Below are 24030 nucleotides of genomic sequence, written 5' to 3' on the forward strand. Positions count from 1 at the left end.
TATCTCTCAACATATTTTCAAAAACGAGTTTGATTTATAAATAGTAGAAAAAGGTTAAACCGTGGATTTAAATATTCCCCATAGATTACATGGGGAAACACTGTTCACTTACGAGACGCAGAACAGCGCTGAACAACGCCGATGGATGGTTTTCTTAAAAGGGAGCGTCCAGGTGAAGATCATTCCTCCATATTCCATGTGATGTGAAATGTGAATCCGTTTTGATGGAATTCAACCTTTAAATCGTACTACTCTTACACACACAGAGCCACTGTTGTGAAATGCCAAAAAGAAGAACCCTTCGCGTCACGAACCTACGTCACTTCCGTAAACAGAGAGTTAAAGCGCAGCACGGGGGTGTTTCGGTCTCACTTGTGTGTGAAAACTTTCTTCTCCGTATCGCTATGGATTACGTGATACGGGTGGAGGAAGCTCTGAATCATATTTCGGATCTTAATCTGACCAGTGTGATAGATCCATGTCAGTGTTAGCAGCGCGTACTGGACTTCATTTTCTGCCATGATCGTCAGTTCTCCCACGGCGACGTGGAGGACGACAGCGACGCGGAACCTGCTACGACTCCGCACTTTGAGAACATTTCAAACGGCGGATTTCAAACTTAATGTGACGATGAATCGCAATATTCTCAAGAACCACCGGAGGAGACCGACGATACGTCCGTTGTTGTTACAACGGGAGAAGTCGATGACGTGACAAAGTCCATTGAGGTTGGTGACAGATTTTCAGATTTCAGATTTTCTGAGACTCATATTTTTGAGACTCTACATTTTGTTGTGTTGTCCCTACTTTTAAACTCCAAAATAATTCCACTTTTATAAATCATGTTTATTCTTATTGTTAAATAAAAGCTTTTTTTTTTTATAAGCAAAAATAGTTGTTCGTGATTGGCCCATTCAGCAGTATGTTAATTAGCCATGAGCTTTGTTTGTCCGCCAACCCCATTTGCATTGTGGGAGCTGAATGAACCTGGTGAGGGTAAAACTTTGGAGGTGCTTATCTCAGAAAAACCCTTGTCATTAACAAGTCACAGCTTTGAAAATATTTGCTTCAGTTGCACAAGTGACACCTTGTCTGGAAGCTCTGATTCTCCACTTTCAACTGATGCAAAGAAACCCCAAAAAATTCGAAAGCCGCCAAATGACCCTGAAGTACGCGGTGGGTCACATTTATATTTGGCTGCAACATTTTACATTTAAATTACACAAGTAATATTCATATATCTTTTATTTTACTTTTGCTTCGGCAACGTCAAAATGTTCCCCACGTCAACAAAACCCTTGAAATTTAATTGAATTTAAGTTTTTGAGTGAGGGAAAGAAGAAAGCAGAAGAGGCGTGGAACAGAGAGGGGGGATAGGGGTCGAGAGATAGATAGTGCCCGGGGTGGAGTGTGTGTGTGGGCATGTGCGTGTGCGTGTGCGTGCGCGTGCGTGTGCGTGTGTGTGTGTGTGTGTAATTGTGGTAATTAACTGATCAAACAGATAAGACGGTGAGGCTGGCGCTGTTCCACATCATTAGGTAGGGGTGTGTGCAATATTTGTGTGAACTGTTTTGAGTGTGTGTGTGTGTGTGTGTGTGTGTGTGTGTGTGTGTGTGTGTGTGTGTGTGTGTGTGTGTGTGTGCGTGCGTGACGGGGAGGTTGTCTGTGGACACAGTGTGTTAAATCCGTCATTAGGCTCTAACAGCATTGCGCAGCGTAACCATTGTGCGCTCGCTGCGTGATAAAGCCTGGGATCAGATTTAGCAGCAAATCGGCTTTCACGCTCTCGTGCACTCAGCGATCACTGATGATTGCTTGAGAAATAAAACTTTCATATATACGTATATATCATTCCTTGAAAGACCGTCATCAAGAGACATTATGTTCATAACACGGAGCAACACAGGTGCGGTTGATGCGGTTGTCATGAGGGAGGAACGACTTGGGCCCTCGCCATTTTTGCATGGAATTTGATTAATGAGCGACTGCAGGTTTGGAGTGAATAAAACACACAGCGCATCCATTCAACCCCGATTATAATATCATTTATCATTTGGGCGAGTCTCCTTTCAAGCCCTGGGTTCTGCGTCCCGGAGCAGCGCCGCACAGCGGCGGGGGCTCCCGCGGCAAACAGCGATTCGCAGTTAAAACTTCCCCCTCGACTCCGTTTTCCGGAGCTCCGCACGTCGAAGAACGGGTGTTTTGACTCTCGTTTCACTGCTACATCCCCGGCTGTGGCGCAGGCAGGTACGGAGGCTGGAACTGAATCGTGGATCGAGGGCCCTCCGTATTGAGCCGCTGTTTCTGAGAGTGCGGAATAAAAGAGTAAAAGAAGAGAACCGCTCGCATGCTGCGTGTCCCCAACCCAACACCCCACGGCACCAGCCACCGTCCGGTCACCGTCCCAAACACATCCAACCCTGACTCTCAAACGATTTGGTCGTGCCGAACAGATATTTCACATGAGTCAATTGACTTTGCAAAGTCAAGCCAAAAATGATCACTTAGGACTCATTCAAAGTCCAAGGCAAAATAAAAGATTTCTGTATATTCGGCGTAACTCATTTACACTTGACGGTGTCAAAACGATGCTTCGGAGGATTCCACCCACCACTCGGAGCCCAACCGACTCGCCCGACTCGCCCCCATCGTTCGGGAGGTCCTCCCTGGCCGGCCGCGCGCCACGCCCACCGAACCCAACGCGCGCACTGAACGGCTCGCTTCAAGAGCCCAATCTCAAAGAAAAAACAATCGAAAACCCCCGTCAGCTTGTAAATGCTGACGGAGCGCCGAGCTGCTGTTCACGCCGCAAGCGAAGAACGAGCGCAGCCTGGCGGTTTTGATCCTGCGGCGCGAGAGCCGCTTTCCATTTTCGATGTTGTTTGGGCGGAAGTTGAGACGTCTCGGCGGACGCCCGAAGCGCTGGGAGACCTCCCAGGCTGTAACCCACACAACTCACCCGGGTTTTTAATTCGTAACGACCAGAGTCCGAGGCCGCCGCGCCCCTCTCCGTCTCCGCTCGCCGCGGCTCCCGTCTTGTCCTTCCCCTCCGTCCCCGCCGCTGACATTTACAAGCTGACGGATGTGACGGTGGCCAGGTTGCCGCCGGGCGCGGCCGTTTGATCCGCCGGCTTCCACCTCATTACCGAGCGCCATGCGCCCCGGCGGTTATGACATCGACACGTGAGATACGCCGCATGCGGGGGGGGGGGCGCGTGTTACGATGTGGTCCTAAATAGGAGGAAAAAAATATGGCCTCCCCTGTTCGAGAGCGCCACGTTAAAAGCTCTTCTTGGACGTGTAATAAGGATTTCTTTATGTGTTCACCCCCACCGATATGGTAATTTCCCTGCCAGTTTGTTTTTTTCTTTTTTCCAACAGACGGGATATTTACAGTCCGTCGTTGGTGATGTCGGAATCGATTATATAAAAAAATACGGGAGGCAAACAGGTGCAAAGGTTATGCACAAACACCACAAATAGAACGAGAAACCGCTCGCGCACACACACACATATATATATACACACACACACACACACACACACACAGACACACACACACACACAGACACACACACACACACACACACACACACACACACACACACACACACACACACACACACACACACGCACACACACACACACACAGCAATCAATAAATGAGTAGTAAGGCAATAAATATCTCAAATTTCAAATCCTTGATTACATGAAATAATTAGAAAAATAAATAAATAAGAAAAAAATATATATTATATATAATATATTGCAATTTATCACAAAATCAATTTTATTTATAGGATTTATACACTTATTTTATTAATAAATAATATTTTATACTTTTATTTTTTTCTTCCCCCAGACTCAGCTTTTACAGCACTGAAAAATAATTATTTTCCTTTTCTGTCAAAACATATATCTTATTCATGTATTTGTCGATTTTATTGCATTTTTTTAAATTCATACTTTTATTCACGCAATACTGTCAGTCCTGAAAAACTTTGGGAAAGACTAATGAATTATTTTCTGTCTGTGTTCACTCCCTGACACTGTCGAGGAACCGCCTCATTGACGCTCCCGATGGTCCCGCTCGTCTACTTCATCGCCTCGCACGAGTCCGGATAGTACCGTTTGTGTGCACGGGTGCGCGTGCCCGTGTTGACCCGAGGCCGGCCAGGGGTGGGGGCTCCGGCGTAGCGGCTTAACATAACAGCTCATTAATGCCGACTGGGAGGGAGCCGGGAATAGAAAGTCACCGGGGCCCAAAATAAGCATCCGAGACGGGGGAGAGCTTGACATCCACAAACACACATCCAAATGAATGAGTCTGGCTTCAAACCCTGTGCAAAATAGGAACTCGCTTGTGTGCGTGACGGCACACAGGCAAACACACACACACGGTAGTAGTAGTAATAATAGTAATAGTAATAATAATAATAATAATAATAATAATAATAATAATAATAATTATAATAATAATAATTATAATAATAATAAAAACAAACAAACAAACAAAATAATAATAATAACCTTGATTTGGATAGCACCCTACATACACAACATGCAATTCAAAGTGCTACAAGGCCATCAGATAGGAACAATAAAAGCAAACAAGCAAAACGAATGCATTTGACAAACACAGGCTATTATTATACTCCACTCATTTCAGATCCGGGTCATCAATTACGCCTTTGAAGGGTCGCAATCATTATTTCATTTCTCGGCGAATGATTTCTCTTGAAGCCTCTTGAATTACCGCTCTTTAGACTCCATTATCTCTCAAATAATCCCCCAAATGATTTACCGCCTGGTGGACGCAGCCACAGTCGCCAGCGTTGCGGCGCTTCTAAAATATTGATAGGCAGATGACACGGATAGTCTCATCATCACTCCGACGAACGGCGATCCTCAAACGTCCAACGAGTGTAATAGAGGATAAAAACAGAGTAAAAACAGAATAAAAACTGAGTAAAAACGGAATAAAAACAGAGTAAAAACAGTGCTCGTGGTGGTGGCGGTGGAGTGCGGCGGTCGGCCGTGGGGTCGGCAGTGTGTACTGTGTGCCTCCTAATGTCCCCCCCCCATCGCCCGGTCATAGCTCACAGCTGACAGGGTGACGGAGGTGCGGAGCGTGCACACAGTGTGCGCTCTATCCCTGGCCCAGACCCGGCGTGTTTACCAGGAAACCATGTCTTATGGAGCTGCGGCGGTTCACGGGGGGGCGTCGTCCGTCAGCGGGGCGGACGGGGTGCGTTGAGGATAGCGGGGGCAGCGGGTTGACTCCTCCGCGCTGGGAGAGCGGGGCCCCCGGCGGAGGGTCACGCTCGCCCGGGGTCAGACGGGGACGTCGTTTCGTTTTTTTTTTCCGTCCGTGCCGTCCGGGCTCTCCGCGGGTCCCAAAGTGTTGGGAAATTTCGTCCTGAGGTGATCAGATTGAAAACCGGCCATTTGAAGAAGAAGAGGAAGAAGAAGAAGAAGACAAAAAAAAAAAAGGCTGCGCTGATTCATGGAATGAGTCGGTTCCGGTCAGAATAGCGGCTTTCGGACGTGATGAAAGGTTTGATTTTTTTTTTGTTCGCTCAGTGAAAAAGAGTCATTTTTCAGACTCTTCCATAATTTGATTCAGCCGGTGTAGTGTGCGGTGAGCGAGGGAGGACTTCCAGTGAACTTACATAAATCATTCACATTCAATATGAATGAATCATGGGAGATACCTGAACCTTTATTTGCCTTGGACTTTTAATTTAGTCCTCAGTGATCACCTTCAGTTTGTGGGTCTAAAATTCACTCGCATACCCACTCTTTTGCCAGAGTGACGTCCTACCCCCTGAGTAATTTAAAAGATTTGTTCTTGACAAGTCTTGCATTAATAAGTATAAGTAAACCATCGGGATGTGCGATATGATGATATACACCGATCAGCCACAACATTCAATCCACCACTAAGATGGTGTAGCTCCCCCTCGTGACGCCAAAACAGCTGTGACGGTGGAGGCATGGACTCCACAAGGCCTCTGAAGGTGTCCTGTGGTATCTGGCACCAAGACGTGAGCGGCAGATCCTTTAAGTCCTGGAAGTTGTGAGGTGGAGGCCCCCATGGATCGGGCTTGTTGCAGCACATCCCACAGATGCTCCATCGGCACGGACCCTAACCCCGCCCATCCACGTGATGTAGAAGAAAAGGTGGTTCATCAGACCGGGCCACCTTCTTCCATTGCTCCATGGTCCAGTTCTGACGCTCACGTGTCCATTGTAGGAGCTTTGGGCGGTGGACAGGGGTCAGCACGGACACAGTAGCTCTTGCTACAGTAGCTCTTCTGTGGGATCGAACCAGACGGGCTAGACTTACTACTAACCACTGCATAGCAGGAAAACCCCACGGGACCTGTGGTTTTGGAGATGCTCTGACCCAGTCGTCTGGCATCACAATGTGCTCCTTGTCAAAGTGTCTCAGATCCTTACGCTGCTTCAACGCATCAACTTCAATAACTGACTGTTCACTTGCTGCCTCATACATCTCACCCCTTGACGGGTGCCATTGGAACCAGATGTTCAATGTTTTTCACTTCACCTGTCACCGGTTTTAACGTTGTGGCTGATCGGTGCATATCATAAGACCATAAAAAAATGACTATCGTATATATTTTTTAATAGCATTTCTATAGATAATCACAAATCAGCGGCAGAACTGCTCTACGGCAATATTTTACATCAGTCTGAGTCAAGTTTTTCACTTGTTTGCCCATCGCATTTTAGTGAATGAAATCTTCAATTTTGCAAATTATTTTGATATAAACTGTTTTTTTTTTTCCACTTATTTTGCCTCTCTGTGAATATGAGAGCCCCGACATGGGCCTTCCCGTGCTGCGCCGCATCATAAATAGGCCTGATCATGTGTGTTTTTTTTTTTCAATATATATATATAAACTATGTATTTATTAAATATACAGAAAACATGCTATATTGTGATATATATCGTTATCGAGACATGAAATGACTTATACCGGGATTGAAGATTTTGGCCATATCACCCAGCCCTAGTAGACCAAATTAAAAAGCACAGTTTTGCGTGTTTTTAGTGGTCGCAGGATGATAGTGGCACGCTGAAGGATTATTTCATTGCAAAAAAAAATGCTGGTTGGCAAACACTGGTACAGTGATCGGCGCTGATAACTCGAGACCATAGAATGCGACCCGACCCCCACCCAGTTGAAATGTGGACCCCAACATGTAGGCCGTTAACCGCGGGTAGGTTTTGAGTTCGAGCGGAACCTTGAAGACCTCTAATCGGCCCAGGTGTTTGAGAAGCTTCATCTTGCTTGATCCCGTCCCCGTTTCTGATACTTTAAGCCGAGCATCTGTCACAAAAATGTGGGCAATCTGCTACGTTTGTTAAAAAGCAAAATTACAATTACCAGAGCGAGTATGTCCTCCGCTGCTGGAAACTTCAATAGTTAACCCTGTTAAAGGAAAGCATCCGTGGGGTCAGGTTTCCAGGAACCAGTCACAGCACACAAACCGCTCCCACTAAAAATAATCAATAATTTGATTATTTTTTACTTAGCGCTGAGGGACAGCAAGGTTTCCATTTCTTGTTCTTTTAGACTGTCTGCCTGAACATGTCCAGGACGGGTTCAGAACTTCCATCACAGGGAGAACGTTTTTCACCCGTCCTGGAGATCACGCATCAGAGAAACATGACATAACTTCTGGTGTTGCACAAGGGAGCAGCCTTGGACCCTTACTTTTCGGTGATTAGGTGAAGGTGTATATTTCTGTGGAGCCTGTGGAGCCTGTGGCGCCGAAAGTGCTCTCACTACCTTTGTGCTTGCTATAAATGATTGGATAAGTAAAAAAAATAAGAAAAAAATCCTAAAATTATTATTTTGGTTGGGCCCAAACCCAAAAGGGAGGAACTCCCTGCAAGACTTGACAAGCTGAGTCCCTGGGTCAAATCAGAAGTAACGAGTCTGGGCGTTATTCTAGATTCTGATTTAGGGCTTTAACTCCCATATGCAGAAAAGCACCAGAGCGGCGTTCCTTTCCTCTTCGGGACGTTTGCCAAAGTACTGCCCTTCCGAGCCCGGAGAGACGCCGGAAAGCTAATCCATGCGTTCATTACAAGTCGATTGGACTACTCCGATGCCCTTCTCGCTGGCCTTCCTCAAAGGCCTCGTCGAGAGACTTCAGCTTATTCAGAATTCGGCAGCCGTACGGTTAACAAAAACGAGGAAGTGGGGGGCACGTCACGACAATTTTGGTTACACTGCATTGGCTCCCAGTTTCCTTTAGAAGTGGCTTGAGAGTCCTCTTACTTGTGTAAATGCTCTAAATGGCTCCGGACCGCCCTACATCACAGAGTCACCGCTCTTCTAGGTTCTAGAGCCCTCAGGCCCCCCCCCCTGCTGGCCTGTTACAAGCACAACACCCCGCCCAGAGGAAGACTGGAGACGATGCCTTTCATAACGACGCTCCAAAAATATGGAACAAGCCACAAAAGAATACTAGAGAGACGGCCAAGGCAAAAAAATAAAAAATAAAAACATCTTTTCAGCTCAGCCTTCAATGAGTCCTTCAATTAGTCTTCTTGGTTGTTTTTAAATGCAGGTGAGAAAAAATAGCACATGGGTTCATTTTATCTGGTGCATTTTGGGTGTCATAATAGTAAAATCTAAGACTTCATTGAAGTAGAGATTAAAAAACATTTAGAGGTAAGAGATGGGATGTAAGAAAAGGCCAACAGTGTAAGAAACCCATGGTGAATGATTTCCCCCTAGTACCCACGACTCAGGATCAATGTGTTTTATAATAATTATAATAATAATAATAATAATAAAAATAAATAAATACCAAAAATAATAATAATAATGGAAAGATGTATGGAGAACAGGGATGACTGGAGACGCCGATGGAAGGCTCGTCTGAGGACGACGTAGAGAGAGATAATAATAATATTATTATCTTTTATATCTAAATAGGGGGATATCAGTGGTGTGCACTCACCAATGTGTGTGTGTGTGTGTGTGTGTGTGTGTGTGTGTGTGTGTGTGTGTGTGGTCTCAGGCTGCATGCGTTTACTGGCCAAGAATTTATAACTAAGTCTGAGTGTGTGTGTGTGTAATTATGTACTGTATGGAGTGGTGTACAAGAGGAGGAATGTAGGTGTGTCTTTGTGTGTGTGTGTGTGTGTGCGTATGCATGGTATCTATGCATGATGGGTACGATTATTTATAACCGAGGCAGTGTGTGTGTGTGTGTGTGTGTGTGTGTGTGTGTGTGTGTGTGTGTGTGTGTGTGTGTGTGTGTGTGTGTGTGTGTGTGTGTGTGTGTGTGTGTCTAGGTGTGTGTGTGCATGTGCCTGTGTGTGTGTGGTAATTTTGGTGGGTTTGGCTTGCCATTACCATGCAAGCCTTCACAGGCATGTGTGTGTTATGCGTGGACGTGTGAAGGAGGAAGGGAGAGAGAAATGTGCTGTGACCCGGTCTTCACTTTCTTTCTGTCTTTCTATCTTTTTTTCAGAATAAACAACTTAAGCATTGTGCTTGTTGTTGTTGGATTTGTTGTTACTGCTTTCGTCCTCCAAAAAAAACAGCCGGTGAGAAGGGGGAATGTGTGATGCGGGAGGGAGATTTCAGCCCCCTTCCCACTTGCACTAAAAGCCGTAAATCTACTGACAATGTTCAGTTTTGGCGTCATGTGGGAAAAGGAGCCGGTGTCAATGTTCCGTTAAAGTTGTTACAGTTGATACCAGGCAAAGTTGTTGCCTGGTATCATTTCCGGGAAAATGCCGGTACGGCCGTGAATGGAAGTGTGTGGGAATGGAAGCAGGAACATTGCCGGGGCAAGCATGTGAAGTAGGGGTGTAGCCCAGTCCGAATACCGGCAAATAACAAATAGTGTGTTTTTAGAAAAATATTTATTTCATATAATTATTATCCCAAAAACGATTTGTTTTCAGGAAGAAAAAAAACAAAAACATTGGGGGAAAATGGCCAGTCCGATCCGAACCGTGGAGCTCGGCTGCAGAGAAACTGAAACACGTCCAGTCTCTACGGAGACAGGTCTATAGATTCTTACATTTTATTCTTTCTCTTCGACCCCAGATGTGTCTTTCACAGTTAGGGGTGCGGTGCGGGGACCTCGGGGCACCGGCGATTGGCTTCCCGGAGGGAGGGAGGGAGCGGACAGGGAGGGGGAGAACGGAAAAAAATAAAACATTGGACCGACAAAAGCAAAACCTTTTCACAAGGCTGTCTTTAAAAGGTATGTTGTTTGAGTCGCCTTTTTGCATTTTCCAATACATGACATTGAGCTATTACTATTGCACTATTGTTAAAAGGGCTTTGGCTGTGAATTGTGAAAAATACAGGCAAAAAAAAAAAAATGATGGTAGAAATAAAACCCTAGAGATTAAACAGCTATAATAAAATACAATAACAGTATAATAGTCATTGACGATTGTTTGCATCAATGTTTTCTAGAATAACAAAACTTGGTCAATCAGCGGCCAATTATTTTGGAATAATAAGGGCTGTCTATTGAAGGGGCAGCGTGTAGAAATTACGGCTCGGAAATGGCGGAAATGGCAGAAATGGAATATAATATGCATGAGTATGTTGTATGTATAATCCCATGAAAATAAGAACAAGCCGTTTTTATCTACACAGGGGGCGGGTACGCTTCACGGAGGCCGCCATGTTGCACCGTCATGTTTCCTCCACGGTAGCCCAGAACGGACAAACCAAACGCTGGCTCTAGTAGAGGGCCCTTCGCGTTCTTTATGAGTTTAGAGGCCAAAGTCTCTTCCACGGAGGCCGCCATGCTGCACCGCCATGAGGAGGCGTGTTCAGTTGGTTGCGATCTGCCACCTCACCGCTAGACACCACGACATCTACACGCTGCACCTTTAACAATGACCGTCGTCATGGGCGAACGCTCCTCCGCCCGGACAAAGGAACTACAGTGGAAGACCTGAAGAGCTGAATGAGGACATTGACAGTTAATGACGAAAAGGTTCATGGTACAGTATGTCGGGCAAAGTTGTTGTTTCTTCGGGCAAATAGTTAACTACATTGTTGTGGAACTAGTTTTCTTACTGGAAACTCTTAAACTACACATACTAGTTTAAGTTTACTACTGCATGCATCATTTCATATCAATACTCCGTCTCACTGTGGTAAGTAGGCGCAAAATAAGAGGATAGCGTGCAGCCAGCCGGTCATTATCTTAAAATAACCCCCTCCAGACATGATCATCCTGTCTGTTCACCCTGGGTTAATTTGCAATAATGACCCTGCGGCTGCCCATTATCCCACGCATAGTGTACTGTACCAGCTCTAACGTCGTTGGACTCACCTCTTTCTTGTGCCAGCAACTTTCTCCACACTAGGTATCGTTCTTTTTCTGGAGTTGGCACAGATAACACCATCAGCTGCCTCACTCCCAGCCTGTGTGTGTGTGTGTGTGTGTGTGTGTGTGTGTGTGTGTGTGTGTGTGTGTGTGTGTGTGTGTGTGTGTGTGTGTGTGTGTGTGTGCACGCCCTCGTGGACGCGTGCAAGTGTGCGCGCGTGCGTGCGTGTGCGTAGGCGCGCGCTCACCTAGGTCTATGCCTATGCTGTGCTTCCCCACAGAAGGCCTGCGGCGGGGGTAAAAACCACCATTGACACGAAGGTGACTGTTCTATTGCCGCCGGCTGCAATTTATCTGCGTGGCACAAGGTCGCACACGCTAATTCATGCAGACGTCCAATGGATCTAGATCCCAAATCCTAGCACCGATACGCTTGACCCTAACCCCTGGTCATCGTTTAATTTTTTTTTCGCGCGCACACACACACAAGACAAATCGTCATTCTTCACACACACACACACACACACACACACACACACACACACACACACACACACACACACACACACACACACACACACACACACACACACACGAGCAATGGAGGTTTTCGGCAGCTGTGGCATGGGGTAGCAGGGTAAACACAGGTGCAGTCCTGTGCAGAACAGAACATTATTATCAGCTTTGGTCGAGTGGGTTTGCCAGCGTGCCAGTAGGATTATTTCCCATACTGGCACACACGGTATTAAAAGTTGTGAGCCGCACCTCCTGTATTGTTGTGTACCCCGTGACGCCTCCGTGGGGAGGGGTCCGCCGTGACCCAAATGGGGGGGGGGTAAAGACTTGCCTCGTGAGCGGCTACAGGAGAGTGGAAGGCGGGCCCACTTTGGGACATTGGGAGCCGCCACCCTCACCTCCTGCCTCTTTCTTCACCCGTTCCATTTGTCTCGGCCTCATTATGTACGGCTCTGGAGGCTCTGGAGGTACCAGAACCTACGTTATCATCACCATGCCGATGCGCATAAGTTCAGCAACCACCACGGTAAGTTGCGTACACAAGATGATCAGATCTTGGCAAACACAACGATGGTACGTTATCTTGGATGATGTGTTTTCCAAACGCTGCCTTGAGAAGTGGTGTAAAAAACATCTGCAGCGTGCACGGGCGGACGGACTAATGCATCCCATCATACAGAAGCTCAATGGTAGCTTACAGAAAAAAATATTTAAGGCTCTGACAATGGCTCCTTGGTTAAAAACAAAGGTTGTACTGTCGCACTCTCGGCAGAAAAAAGGGATTTTTCTTAGGACCCGAGGGCGAGTGTCTGTCCAACATGATTCACATCAAATGAACAAAATGTCTGACCACAGTTTTGCCAGATAGTGGCTAAAAGCTGCCGTAGGGCAAGTCAACATTTCAAAGAAAAGATATACAGTACTCACACACACACAAACACACACATACACCCACGTACACGTACGCGTGCTCGACGCACACATGCGCGCACACACACACACACACACACACACACACACACACACACACACACACACACACACACACACACACACACACACACACACACACACACACACTAACTGTATAAATGGTCCAAATACAGCATGGAGTGTGTCTTGAATTGATACACAGGGCCACAATGAAGGCCCTTCATTCTGCGTCCTCTGCTCTCGGCTAATGTGATTCGGATCAAACCCCGCCTGAGACAACTGCTTGTTTGCTGTTGTCCCAGTTCCCATAAAACGGCGCGTTATTATCCACGGCAATTTGCTACCGGAATAACAGCCAATGAACCATCCCAAGCACACAGTGGCGGCCCCAAATGCGTCGGCTTGATCCGAGCACTTGAGCAGCTTTCAGAGGCATCTCCGGGTCAGCGCCGATCGGCACAGACATTTACGAAGACCTTTTCGGCTGTTTCGAATGCACTTAAAAAAGCCCTTTGACAGAACGGGGGTCTAAATAATATAATAATAATAATAATAAATCGACCGCGGTTCAGAACCAATGCCGGCTACGTCAAGGGCTTAATCCCCTGGGGTGGCCGAACCAGCCGGCATTTATTCACACCACTGAAAGCATGCCGGACAAAAGCATCCGCTCCGCGGTGAGAGGGGCGGTCTGCTATGAACACCACCACGGGGTGAACGAGCCAGCGCAGAAGCTGGGAGCCGGGGCCGGGCAAAGTGAAAAGGGGGAATTTGGCCCATTTCAGCCGGTTCACTGCAGATTTCCTTCCACGGGGTTAAGCTCCTGTGGAACAGCCGAAACAGCCAGATCGGGATTTAGTCGGTAAAAGCCCGAATGAAGGAGGGGAAGACAGATCATCCCCTCCCGGGTGGTGGATCCTACGTTCTAAATTTAGAAATAACAACACATGCATTATCTCCAATTAACAAGTAATATCAATTAAAAAAAGATAACACCATTAATGGTAAAATGGCATCATCTCACTTTTAAATATACATCGTTTCTAACCTTCGAGACGCGGCTGCTGCTCCCGAACACGATGCACTCGAGTATTCCAGCATCACCTATCAACGCTTAAGCGGTCAAAGGTCGACTAATCACAACGGAGCCGGGAAGTCACAGGTAGCGCCCGAGGTACCGACGCCCGGGGCGACATCCGTCGATAAAGGCCAGCTCTCTCATTCTCTTTATTCTTATACCCCCCGCCCCGTTTCTGTCCCGAAAACAAGGTTTTGCACCGAGAAGAAATGCAATCGACAGATTATACATCACTTTATTTTTCCAATTCCGCTGCTGCTGCTGACATTGCTCTAAGGCTACTACATTAGTGTGTGTGTGCGTGCTCACGTGCGTGTGCGTGCGTGTGTGTGTGTGTGTAACGCAGCGGCTGTGTCAGCAGCAGTCCTGCGGCACCAGGTGAGATTTATGGGTTGTTAAGAATGCTTGCCTGTAGCTTAGTGGTGGGGGACCAATCCCAAAAGCCCACTCCGTCCACCTTTGTGCCCCCTACCTAACACCCCTCCCGTCCGCTACAACAACACACACGCAACACATAGCAGCATAAAGGCAAGGCAAACACATTCAAAAAACATATGGCTCCCTACATCCCTCCACGCACACACACACACACACACACACACACACACACACACACACACTCACAAAAAACCTTGTAACCCCAACGTGTAAGGCTAATGTCTGCAACACCCCCACCCCCTACTAAAATACTTGCTCCCCAGGGCAAAACACACCTTCTAAAATATCCCTTACCCTCTTTCACTACCTCCAACCATTTTTATATTTTTTCCTGGTGATGTAAGCGCTCTCTTGCAGTGAGCGCGCCCCCGGCCTTCCACGCCGTCCCCCAGCCCCCCGGACGCGTCCAGGCAGCGCGATCCGCGGTGCGGGTACATCGCCGGCGAATCACCGCCACTCGTGCGACTTCCCCCTCGACGCCGACGGCCGGGAGGAGGCGGAGGAGCCTTTTTCGTCTTATTTTAGGCGTTTTTTTGGGGGTTTATTTGTGGCCCCCCCCCCCGCCGGACGCAGCCGCGCCGCGAAATTCCCTCGCCGACGGACGCTCGAAAAGGGTCGAGGGGGAGCGCGGCCGCGGATTCTCTTTTCGCACGTGTCGCGACCGGAGTCGCACCCTGTCCGGTCCGTCTCACACGGGACCGCCTTCAAAGCCCTTCCCCGCCAAACATCTGTCCGGTGCGGCTCTGCCCGGCCTGCTCGGCATTATCTGCCTGCTGCTTCCCTAATGCTGCGTGGACTTGGAGCGGGATTACACAGCAATTAGGCACTTCCCATTCTCCCCAGCTGTGCCGGGAAGGGGGGAGGGGGCGTGGGGGGAGGGAGAGGGGAGAGGAAAGGAAAAGCGGGAAGAGGGGAAGATAAGAAGGGAAAGGGAGGAGCGCCTGAAAACGCAGCCGTCCCCACCCCCTGCTAAGTGAAGGGAGAGGTGAGAGAGGGAGGGAGGGAGAGAGAGGGGAAATGCTGGGGAGAGGGGGGGAGAGAGAGGGAGGGAGGGCGAGAGAGGGGAGAAGCTGGGGGGGGGGGTAGGGGAGAGGAAAGGAAAAGCGGGAAGAGGGGAAGATAAGGGGGGGAAAGGGAGGAGAGCCTGAAAACGCAGCCGTCCGCACCCCCCTGCTAAGTGAAGGGAGAGGTGAGAGAGGGAGGGGGCGAGAGAGGGGGAGAGCTGGGGAGGAGGGCGGGAGGGAGAGGGAGCGAGAGAGGGGGAAGGCTGGGGAGGGGAGAAGATAAGAGAAGAAGGGAAGAGAGCCTTAAGACGCAGCCGTCCGCACCCCCTGCTAAGTGAAGGGAGAGGTGAGAGAGGGAGGGAGAGAGGGGGAGAGCTGGGGAGAAAGGGGGGAGAGGGGCGGCGAAGGAGAGGGACGGGGGAGGGGGAGGGGGAACGGAAAAGGGGGAAAGAGGAGAAGATAAGAGGAGAGCGAGGAAGAGAAAGGGAGAGGGGCCGCAAAAGACAGTCGACGGCGTTCTTACTACGCGGATGGGGGCGGGGGAGAGGGAGGAGGGGGCGAGGGGGGAGGGGGGCGAGGGAGAGCGGGTGGAGAGCAGAGGAGCTGGGGAGGGGGAGGGGGAGGGGGAGGGGAAGTGACCGTGGTGCTTGATTTGTTTTGTTTTTCCCACATTTCCAGGAAGCTTATTACTTGTGTTAAACCCATATTTTTTTGGGCCGTCACAAATCCGGCGATAGGCGGAGTCCCACGGGCGGAGGCGGCGGCGGGTGAAGCGCTCCAGAACGCAATCCAGTTAGAGGTACCCAGCCGCCGCACGCCTTCCTTTGACACGCTCCAAATAAAAACCTTTAAAGATGAAAGCACGAGCGGATGGGACGCTCCCTCTGCTTCAAAGCCATCCAGAACCAGTGAAGAAGAAGAAGAAGAAGAAGGAGAAGAAGATGGAGAAGAAGAAGAAGAAGAAGAAGAAGGAGGAGGAGAAGAAGAAGAAGAAAGAGAAGAAGATGGAGAAGAAGAAAGAGAAGGGGAGGAAGAAGAGGAGGGGAAGAAGGAGAAGAAGGAAGATGGAGGAGAAGAAGAAGAAGAAGAAGAAGAAGAAGAAGAAGAAGAAGATCCTGAAACCTCCTTCATGGTGGTGAAAAATATGTATCGGGCAGGACTCCTCCCAGGACCGGGGAGAACGTGGTGATGGTGATGGTGGTGGTGATGGTCATGGTGGTGATGGTGGTGATGGTGATGATGGTGGTGTTGGTGGTGATGGTGGTGATGGTGGTGTCATGGGACGCCCGGTGTGGGGGGGGGGGGGGGGCGCGTACGCCGTGGCCTCCGTCAGACGTCAGGGTGGGGGTGGGGGTGGGGGGGTTCCACGCTGCCTCGGAGGAGGAGGCCGCTCCGGCGGCACCGTTCAAACACGCGAGCGCTTCACAAGCGCTGGACGCCAGTGGTTGGTCCGGGACGACAAGAGGCTTGTGCTCTCCACGCTCACGGGGCCTTTCCCCGCAGGATGAGGATGAGTCACCAGAGGAACCGACGCTCGCCCTCATCCAATCACAACGAGGCGGCGGGAGCGGCGGCGAGACAGGGCTCGCACACTCGCCCCTGCGACCGCCGACGACGGAAGACGACCGTCCGGGGGAAGGAAGAGGGAGAAAACAAAACAAACAAAAAAAAAAAAAAAAACAACAAACAACCGCGGGGGGGGGGGGCCCCGATCAATCAGCCCATCTCCTTTCAAAAACCTCCACCGAGCGCTTTTGGGCGAGCGTGCGGCCGCGCCCGTGGAATGCCGGGAATTCAGGCCAAAAGACTTTGATTTCCTGCTTTCGGTCCAAGGTCCCGCAGTGCCGGCAATAAAGCGAGCGAGCCTTTGCAAAGGGCCTGCGAGGGCGCATAAAACAAGCAAGTACGGGAGAGGGAGAGAGACCGAGCGAGAGAGAGAGAGAGAGAGAGAGAGAGAGAGACGGGAGAGTCAGCGGAGGTCAAGGGAGGAAGTGGGCGTAAAGTGATTGCATTTTTCCTACGGTGGGCGGAGGGAAACTGGAACCACTGGCAACGCGTTGACCCGAGCCGATGGAGTTCAGGCAGAAAAGGTGTACGCCGGATAAAAAGGACCGACGCAAGGAGCGAAAGGGAAGGAGGTAATGGGAATGAGCATTATGGGATGTCTGCGGTCCAGCATCCGACGCGGCGGCGTGGCGTCCGCATAATGAGCATTCAAGCCATGTTCATCCCCCGACACAATTGAAACGCGGGAGCTGGGGGAGGGAGGGGGAGGGAGGGAGGGAGGGAGGGAGGCGGCGTCCCTACCCGCTGCGGTAAATGAGTTCCCCGGGCCTCGTCCCTCCTGGCCGCGCGGCCACACCCTTTCTTCACCCTGAAAGAAGGACAGAAACGGACAACTTTGCTCAGAGGTGGACGGACCAGGGAGCCGTTGGAATCGCTCCTATCGGGTTGGTTTGTTTGTTTTTTTCCCGCTCTCCGCTCTTTCTCTCTTATTTACCGTCTCCCTCCCAAGGTCTCCCTCTGTCCTCTGGAGGGATAAAAAAAAAAAAAAAAAAAAGCAGCTCGGACGAGGTTTCCGCACAATTTGGGAAACTCAAACAGGCTTTTCTTTTTTAGGATCCCCGACAAATAAAAAACAACAAACAACACCCTCCCAGCGGTGAGTTGATCGCGTGTGGAGCCGCTGCCTCCACTACGGAGCCGCAGAGCGCGCTTCGCACTTTGCTTCATGGCAACCACTACTCTACTGTCCATTTGAGATGCCGGGACTTTCCTCCTCCTCGAGCACTTTTTTTTTTTTCTTTTTTTGCCAAATTGGCGTTTCCCCCCGTAACGAAAACTGTGGCGGCTCCCGAAAACCGGATCCGAGCTCAGTGTTGTTGGATGTTGGAAACTGGACGTCAAACAAACAACGACATGGATCTGATTCAGTTGGCAGCGTTGTTTGTGTGCAGGGACTCTTCTCACTTCTCTGGCGGTGTTCTTCTCCGCACCAGGATCAGCAGCTAAAGGCCGCGACCGTGCTTCTCATTTCCCATGGAGGGAGCGACGGCTCCCAATTCGACCTAGAATTGCACAATATTTCATGTTTGATAATCAATGCGCGGTTGCGTATTCGCAGGCAGCGTGTTCGTTGCAAATAGAAAGACTTTGGTCTTTCCTCATCGGTCGGTTTGACTTTTCCCGCTCGGCGGGTTGGCGCCCGGCCCACTTAGCTCCCCGATAACGCCAGGTCCTCCGCGCAGGTTACTGATCGATCGGAACCAACCCACAAAATCTAATTCCAGCTCCCATGTTGTGACCTCGAGAGCGTGCTCTGAGACGCAGAAGGGGAAGCAGGAAGCCGTTGATGTCGTTACGGTTCTATGAGAAGGGAAGACTCGCTGTGTGTGTGTGTGTGTGTGTGTGTGTCTGCGCGCTTGTGTGTGTACGTGTGTGTGTGTGTGTGTGTGTGTGTGTGTGTGTGTGCGTGTCTGAGATCAAACTTCAAACTTGTCACGGTAATGGACAAATTCCTCGTCCATGAAAATGTACTCGGCCCAAGATGGAGACGTGACGCTGCACGTGACTCTGATTTAACACTGCTCAGAGATTATGGGTGGGGTGGTTGAATGACGGAGGGGTGCGTGGAGGGGGTGGGGTGGGGTGGGGGGGGGGGAATGGCCCCTCGACGTGCATCATTTTCCTGATTAGACGAGGTCAAGGGCCACCCAGCGGGTTCACTAAAAAGGCGTCCGGGATTGTTGACACAGCGACAGCGAGGCAGCGCCGGCCGAGCCCCCGCGCAGAACCAAAGGTTCATCCGGGGAATATAGGTCAGAGATGCCACGGAGCAAATAGACCCCCCACGCCCCCCCCCCCCCCCCCCGACGCCGGTGGGCCGAGGGCGGGAGACGGGGGGGGCCAGGGTTCGACCACTTGACCCGAGTGCTGACAATCTGCGGCTGAGCTGGGGGGTCGGGGGGGTCGGAGGGCGACTCGGCGCCGCTCCCCCGACGGAGAGGAGCGCCGCGGCGGAGGAGCGCTCGTGTGAGCCGGGCTCTCAAAGCGGGGCCTCCACCTGGAAGCCCTGCCACCGCCGCTGCTGCCAGCGCCGCCTGCCGCCCTCAATAGCTCCCTTTGTCACACTGAAATTCCACCGGCAAGCCGCTAATTAGCTTGAAAGCCCCCCCCCCCCGACCCACCACCACCGCCACCACCCGAAGGCCTGTGCGTACCCGGAAAAAAAAAAAAAGACACGGGCGGAGGAGGAAGGTGCAGATCCAACAAAAGCTGATTGAGAATCGGAGGGGTCATATGATGCCAAAAAACAACTAATTACATAACGGAGGCTTTCGGAAAAGAAGGAAATGATGACCAGGTGAGAGAGAGGGGGGGAGGGAGGGAGGGAGAGGGGGAGGGAGAGGGGGAGAGGGAGGGAGAGACGCCCGGTGGAACGCAGGGAAGGAGTCCGGCGTCGCTTGTGCCCGACGTGGATTACGGAAAGGTTGCCGAGGAGCCGAGGAGGGTCCCCGAAAAAAAAGACAAAGGCGGCCCCCGGCTGACGGCTTCTGGCGGGCCAGTGAAAGCACACGACCACGGCCACGTGGGGCCGGTCCTGGTTCTGCTCCCATCAACTTTGAATTTTATTCGCGGGACGAAAAGCATCAGCAAAGAGCAGCCGCGGGGTGAGTATACTTAGTATACGTCTGCCTATCGATTTATGAATAATTTCGCCGACAACTGTTGACACGCCGCTGGCGGTCCTAGTCTACAAACAGGCTTGAACACACACACACAGCGTTTTCGTCCTTAAAATAACATACATACAGTGAGGACAAAAAAAAAAAAAGAAAAAAAGCAACGCAACGTCTGAGTGGAGCGGCTGGTGCTGCCGGTTCAACCTCGCGAGGTTCCCCCACGGAACCTCGTGCAGCCGAAAACCATTGTTACACCCAAAAAAAAAAAAAAAAAAAAGGTTTGATCCCCTTTAGCCTTAAAAGCTCCCGGGTGGGGTTTGGGGGTGCCGACGATGGTTCAGCCCCCGAGGCCCGGATCCCCCCCCCCCGCGAGCGGCAGCCGTCCCTCCGGCGGCGTGCTTTGATGTCCCGGTGGGAGGGGTTGGGCGGAGAGGATGGGGGGGGCGTAGAGGGGCAGAGGGCGGGCGGGGGGGATTCACTCTCCTGTCGGGGCTGAAAGGACTCACGGCGGATCGGATTCCGTCTGATTCGTCTGTCTGTTTTGCCTCCTTTTGGCGCCGCAGATGGAGCCGGGAAGCGCCGGCTCCATCCGGAGATAAAGTGCAGCGCTTGCACACAAAGCCCCCACCCCCCAATTACACCTTCAATTTCGAGTGTAGTCCGCGAAAGTCTTCATAATCACCAGATTGGAAGGCAATTTTGAATGCATTAGCGCCCTCAAGATGTTCTGTTTTGGTTGTTTTTTTTTGCATGCTCTTGGCACACAATGGCACTTTTCCAAAGGGAATTTGAAACGTGGAGTCAAAATAAGAGAGAGAGACAGTGAGGGCGAAGGACGCCCCGGGGTGGGGCAACATGCATCGCGGCCGAGCAAAGCACGGAGCTTACGACAGCGTGGCATCATGTTCTGGCGGGTCATCTCCTGATCTGGGGGCCTTATTGTGTGGAGTTTGCAAGTTCTCCCCGCGCTCACAAGGACCTAAATCCCCGACCACGACATGGATCTACACCTGGAACTGGTCCCCGGGCGCTGACGTAGCGAGGGCTGCCCACTGCTCCTGGCTGCCCCCTGGGGGAAGGACGGCTGGGAGGGGAGAAACGCTGAATTTCTCCAGCCAGCACTCCCTGTGTGTGTGTGCGTGCGTGCGTGTGTGTGTGTTGGTGGCCGTCACCACTCCCTGCAATACGTGCGTCTGTGTGTGTGTTCAATGCATTCCCACCTGTGAGACAACTCAAGTTCTTCTTCCTCCTCTCCTTCTCCCGTCCTTCTGCCGTTTCCGAGTTACCATGGAAACAGGCTTCCATAGCCGTTTTCCCCCCAAATTTTTCCGATTTTCAGCAATGTTCCCAACCACTGCCTACTCTGCATTCTGAAGACACTTGACCCCCAACGAGTTAAAACAATGACAAATTATACCCACAATCACATCCAATACTCAGCCCCCTGTGGGAATCGTTGGGAGGTGAATAATGTTCGAACAACCTTTCCAATGGGAAATGTTAAAATACAGCAAACCTATTTTCAGCAGAAAAGGAGCTGATGGAGGGATATCGTTTTTGCTTATAGTACGTGCGGTGGCGTAGGCAGAGTGTGACTGTTGTGAAGACACCGATTATCACCTATTATTAATGGAGAGTGTTTTTTTACTTTGAAGGAACAAATAATAATAATAATAATAATAATAATAATAATAACAAAATAAATACAAATATATATAAACATAATATATATATAAATAAATAACAAAAATAATGAAATAATAATAATAATAAAGAATAATAACTGTGAAGACGGCCTCAACACCATTGATCACTTGAAAACCCAGCAATAAAATGTGTTTGAAAATTTGAAAAGTTCTGAGCAACAAATCCCATTTTGTAAAGAAATACCGTCCTATTTTTGTTATTTCAGAAATTGCACCACGGTTGGAAATACATTAGAAAAGCGAAACTAATTCCTCGCCTGTATAGAGCTCAATTTTAATTCCATATCTGTAGCGTAATGTGTTTGGCCGCTGTGGAGGCACGTCCCCATCACAGCACTGCATACAACAATTCACTCAACAGCACTTGAACTAAAGAGCGCCGCGCTTGATTGTTTGATTTATTTTATTTTATTTTTTTTCCCCCCGTGTCCTGTTGGGCAATTCCGCGCCAACTGAATTTTCCCGACGAGAACGACAAACGCCGCGGGGGCGTTGTCACGACAACCGCTGCTTCCACGCGCGTCCCCCGCCGTGGCTCGGCGCTCCTTCAAACCGGCTTACTTCCCCCGGTCGAGCGTCCTTGACGAGGGGAGGACGCTCTTGGATGCCGTCTGGCGTCCCAAGTGTGTGTGAGAGGAACGCGGTGGCGGGTGAGCCGGGGTCTCCAGTGGCCACTCGGGATATGCAACATGCTGTCTTAAGGTGCTTGAAGCTGCGGTGGTGGTCTCATGTACAGCGTATGGGTTCCAGGGCGGGGCCATATTGACAACATCAAACCTCACAATATTACAATATTTTTGACGAATACCCCAATATCGACGATTCGAAAATATTGGGGTGGTTTCGTACGATATTTACACACAATTTCTATTCAATGCTATTTCTAATAAAAATCATTAGGGATGTGGATATCATGACCAAGGTTCAGGTTCAGAAAATTGCATTATTATAATGTAATGCAGCCTTTAAGAGCAGGCAAAGATGACATTTAACCATATGTATATATAAGTTTATATGTATATATGTATATATAAGTATATATGTATATATGTATATATAAGTATATATGTATATATGTATATACAATGTCGATGCTGTATCGATACATTGCCCCGGCCCTCATAGGTTCTGATTGAGAAGTTTTCTTTTCATTTTAACTTGAGTTTCGTATGAATGAACATGGAGGATTCCCAAGTTTGACCTCGAAGTGAAAACATTTGAATAAAGGTTAGGGAAAAAAAAAAAAAAAACTTCCTCAAACTTTCCTCCCTCGATGCAACAAATTGTAAAAAGATTAAAAGATAAAACACATGGGAAGGATTTTTTTTTACGGCTAGGGGATTTTCAGAAACATTTCCCGTTAGAAAATCAAGCGAGTTCAAAAGTGAGGATGGACGAATTGACAACAGTTCAAACAAGGTGGACCCGAAAGCAGAGTTGCAGTGTGTTGTTATCATTTTTAAAATGTTTTAACGAATGCACCATGTGAGCGGCGCATTCGCACCACACAGCGCCGCCCTGAGCACCTGCAAACCGCATTCTTAACGCTCCTTCGGTGCGTTAACACCTGCGTTTATATAGCGGCCCCGGTTACCACGGGACCGCCATCACAAACCGCCGCATTTTAACGCCCGTTAAAAGTGAAGAGCCTTGGCGTCGGCCTGGCGACTTTTCCACGGCGCCGGCCAACTCCCCGCCGGGCGGGGGGGAGACGTGTCAGCAGTCGCGGCGTTGCCGAAACGTCGCCGGGCGCCGCCTTCACCTCAGACCGTGCGTCTTGTGTGATACGCGATGTCATAATGTGTTTATATAAGCGCGCTGGAGAGTGAAGCCGTGCCGGGGTGACTCTGTCCTGGCCTTTGTGCAAAAGCCCACCGGCTTCTCTGCGCTCTTTGTCTCCGCTAAACAGTACCAGACATCACTGGCATCGCTCATCTTGGCATGGTGGTTAGCCATTACTTTATGGAGTGCAACGCACGCACGCACGCACGCACACACACACACTCTTCTGCTGTGGAATCTCTGTGGTGCATCTGGCTTTGATAACAGTACAGTTGTAAAACGGCTTTATTAATGGCATTTCATCTTAAACAGCTTTGAGCTTTTACCTTCAAAACAAAACATCGTCTGAGCTTAAACGCCGCCCTTTACCCGGACCATGAGGTGTCTGGGTTTCCAGCGTGAGCGGAACGCGTCGGAATACCGCCGTGTCTGCATCGGCGAAAGCACACATTACAGTTAAAAGTCCTTCAGCTCTACTGCATGTCAATCCATCCAGGGGTGTGGACAAACCCTGCATGTTCATTGTGACACTCCAAGGGCAG

General features: G+C 49.7%; 1 long non-coding RNA gene across 1 annotated transcript in view; it reads right to left on the bottom strand.

The window, feature by feature from the left end:
- Window positions 1-17684, bottom strand: part of LOC307246038 — a 56118-nt gene extending 38434 nt beyond the window's left edge. Inside the window, exon 1 of the long non-coding RNA XR_013844691.1 lies at window positions 17626-17684. This is a non-coding gene — a long non-coding RNA (uncharacterized lncRNA). The remainder of the gene's footprint in view (window positions 1-17625) is intronic.
- Window positions 17685-24030: the final 6346 nt, after the last annotated feature.

Source organism: Zeus faber (genome assembly GCF_960531495.2).
Source record: "Zeus faber genome assembly, chromosome: 20".
In the NCBI taxonomy this organism is placed as follows: domain Eukaryota; kingdom Metazoa; phylum Chordata; class Actinopteri; order Zeiformes; family Zeidae; genus Zeus; species Zeus faber.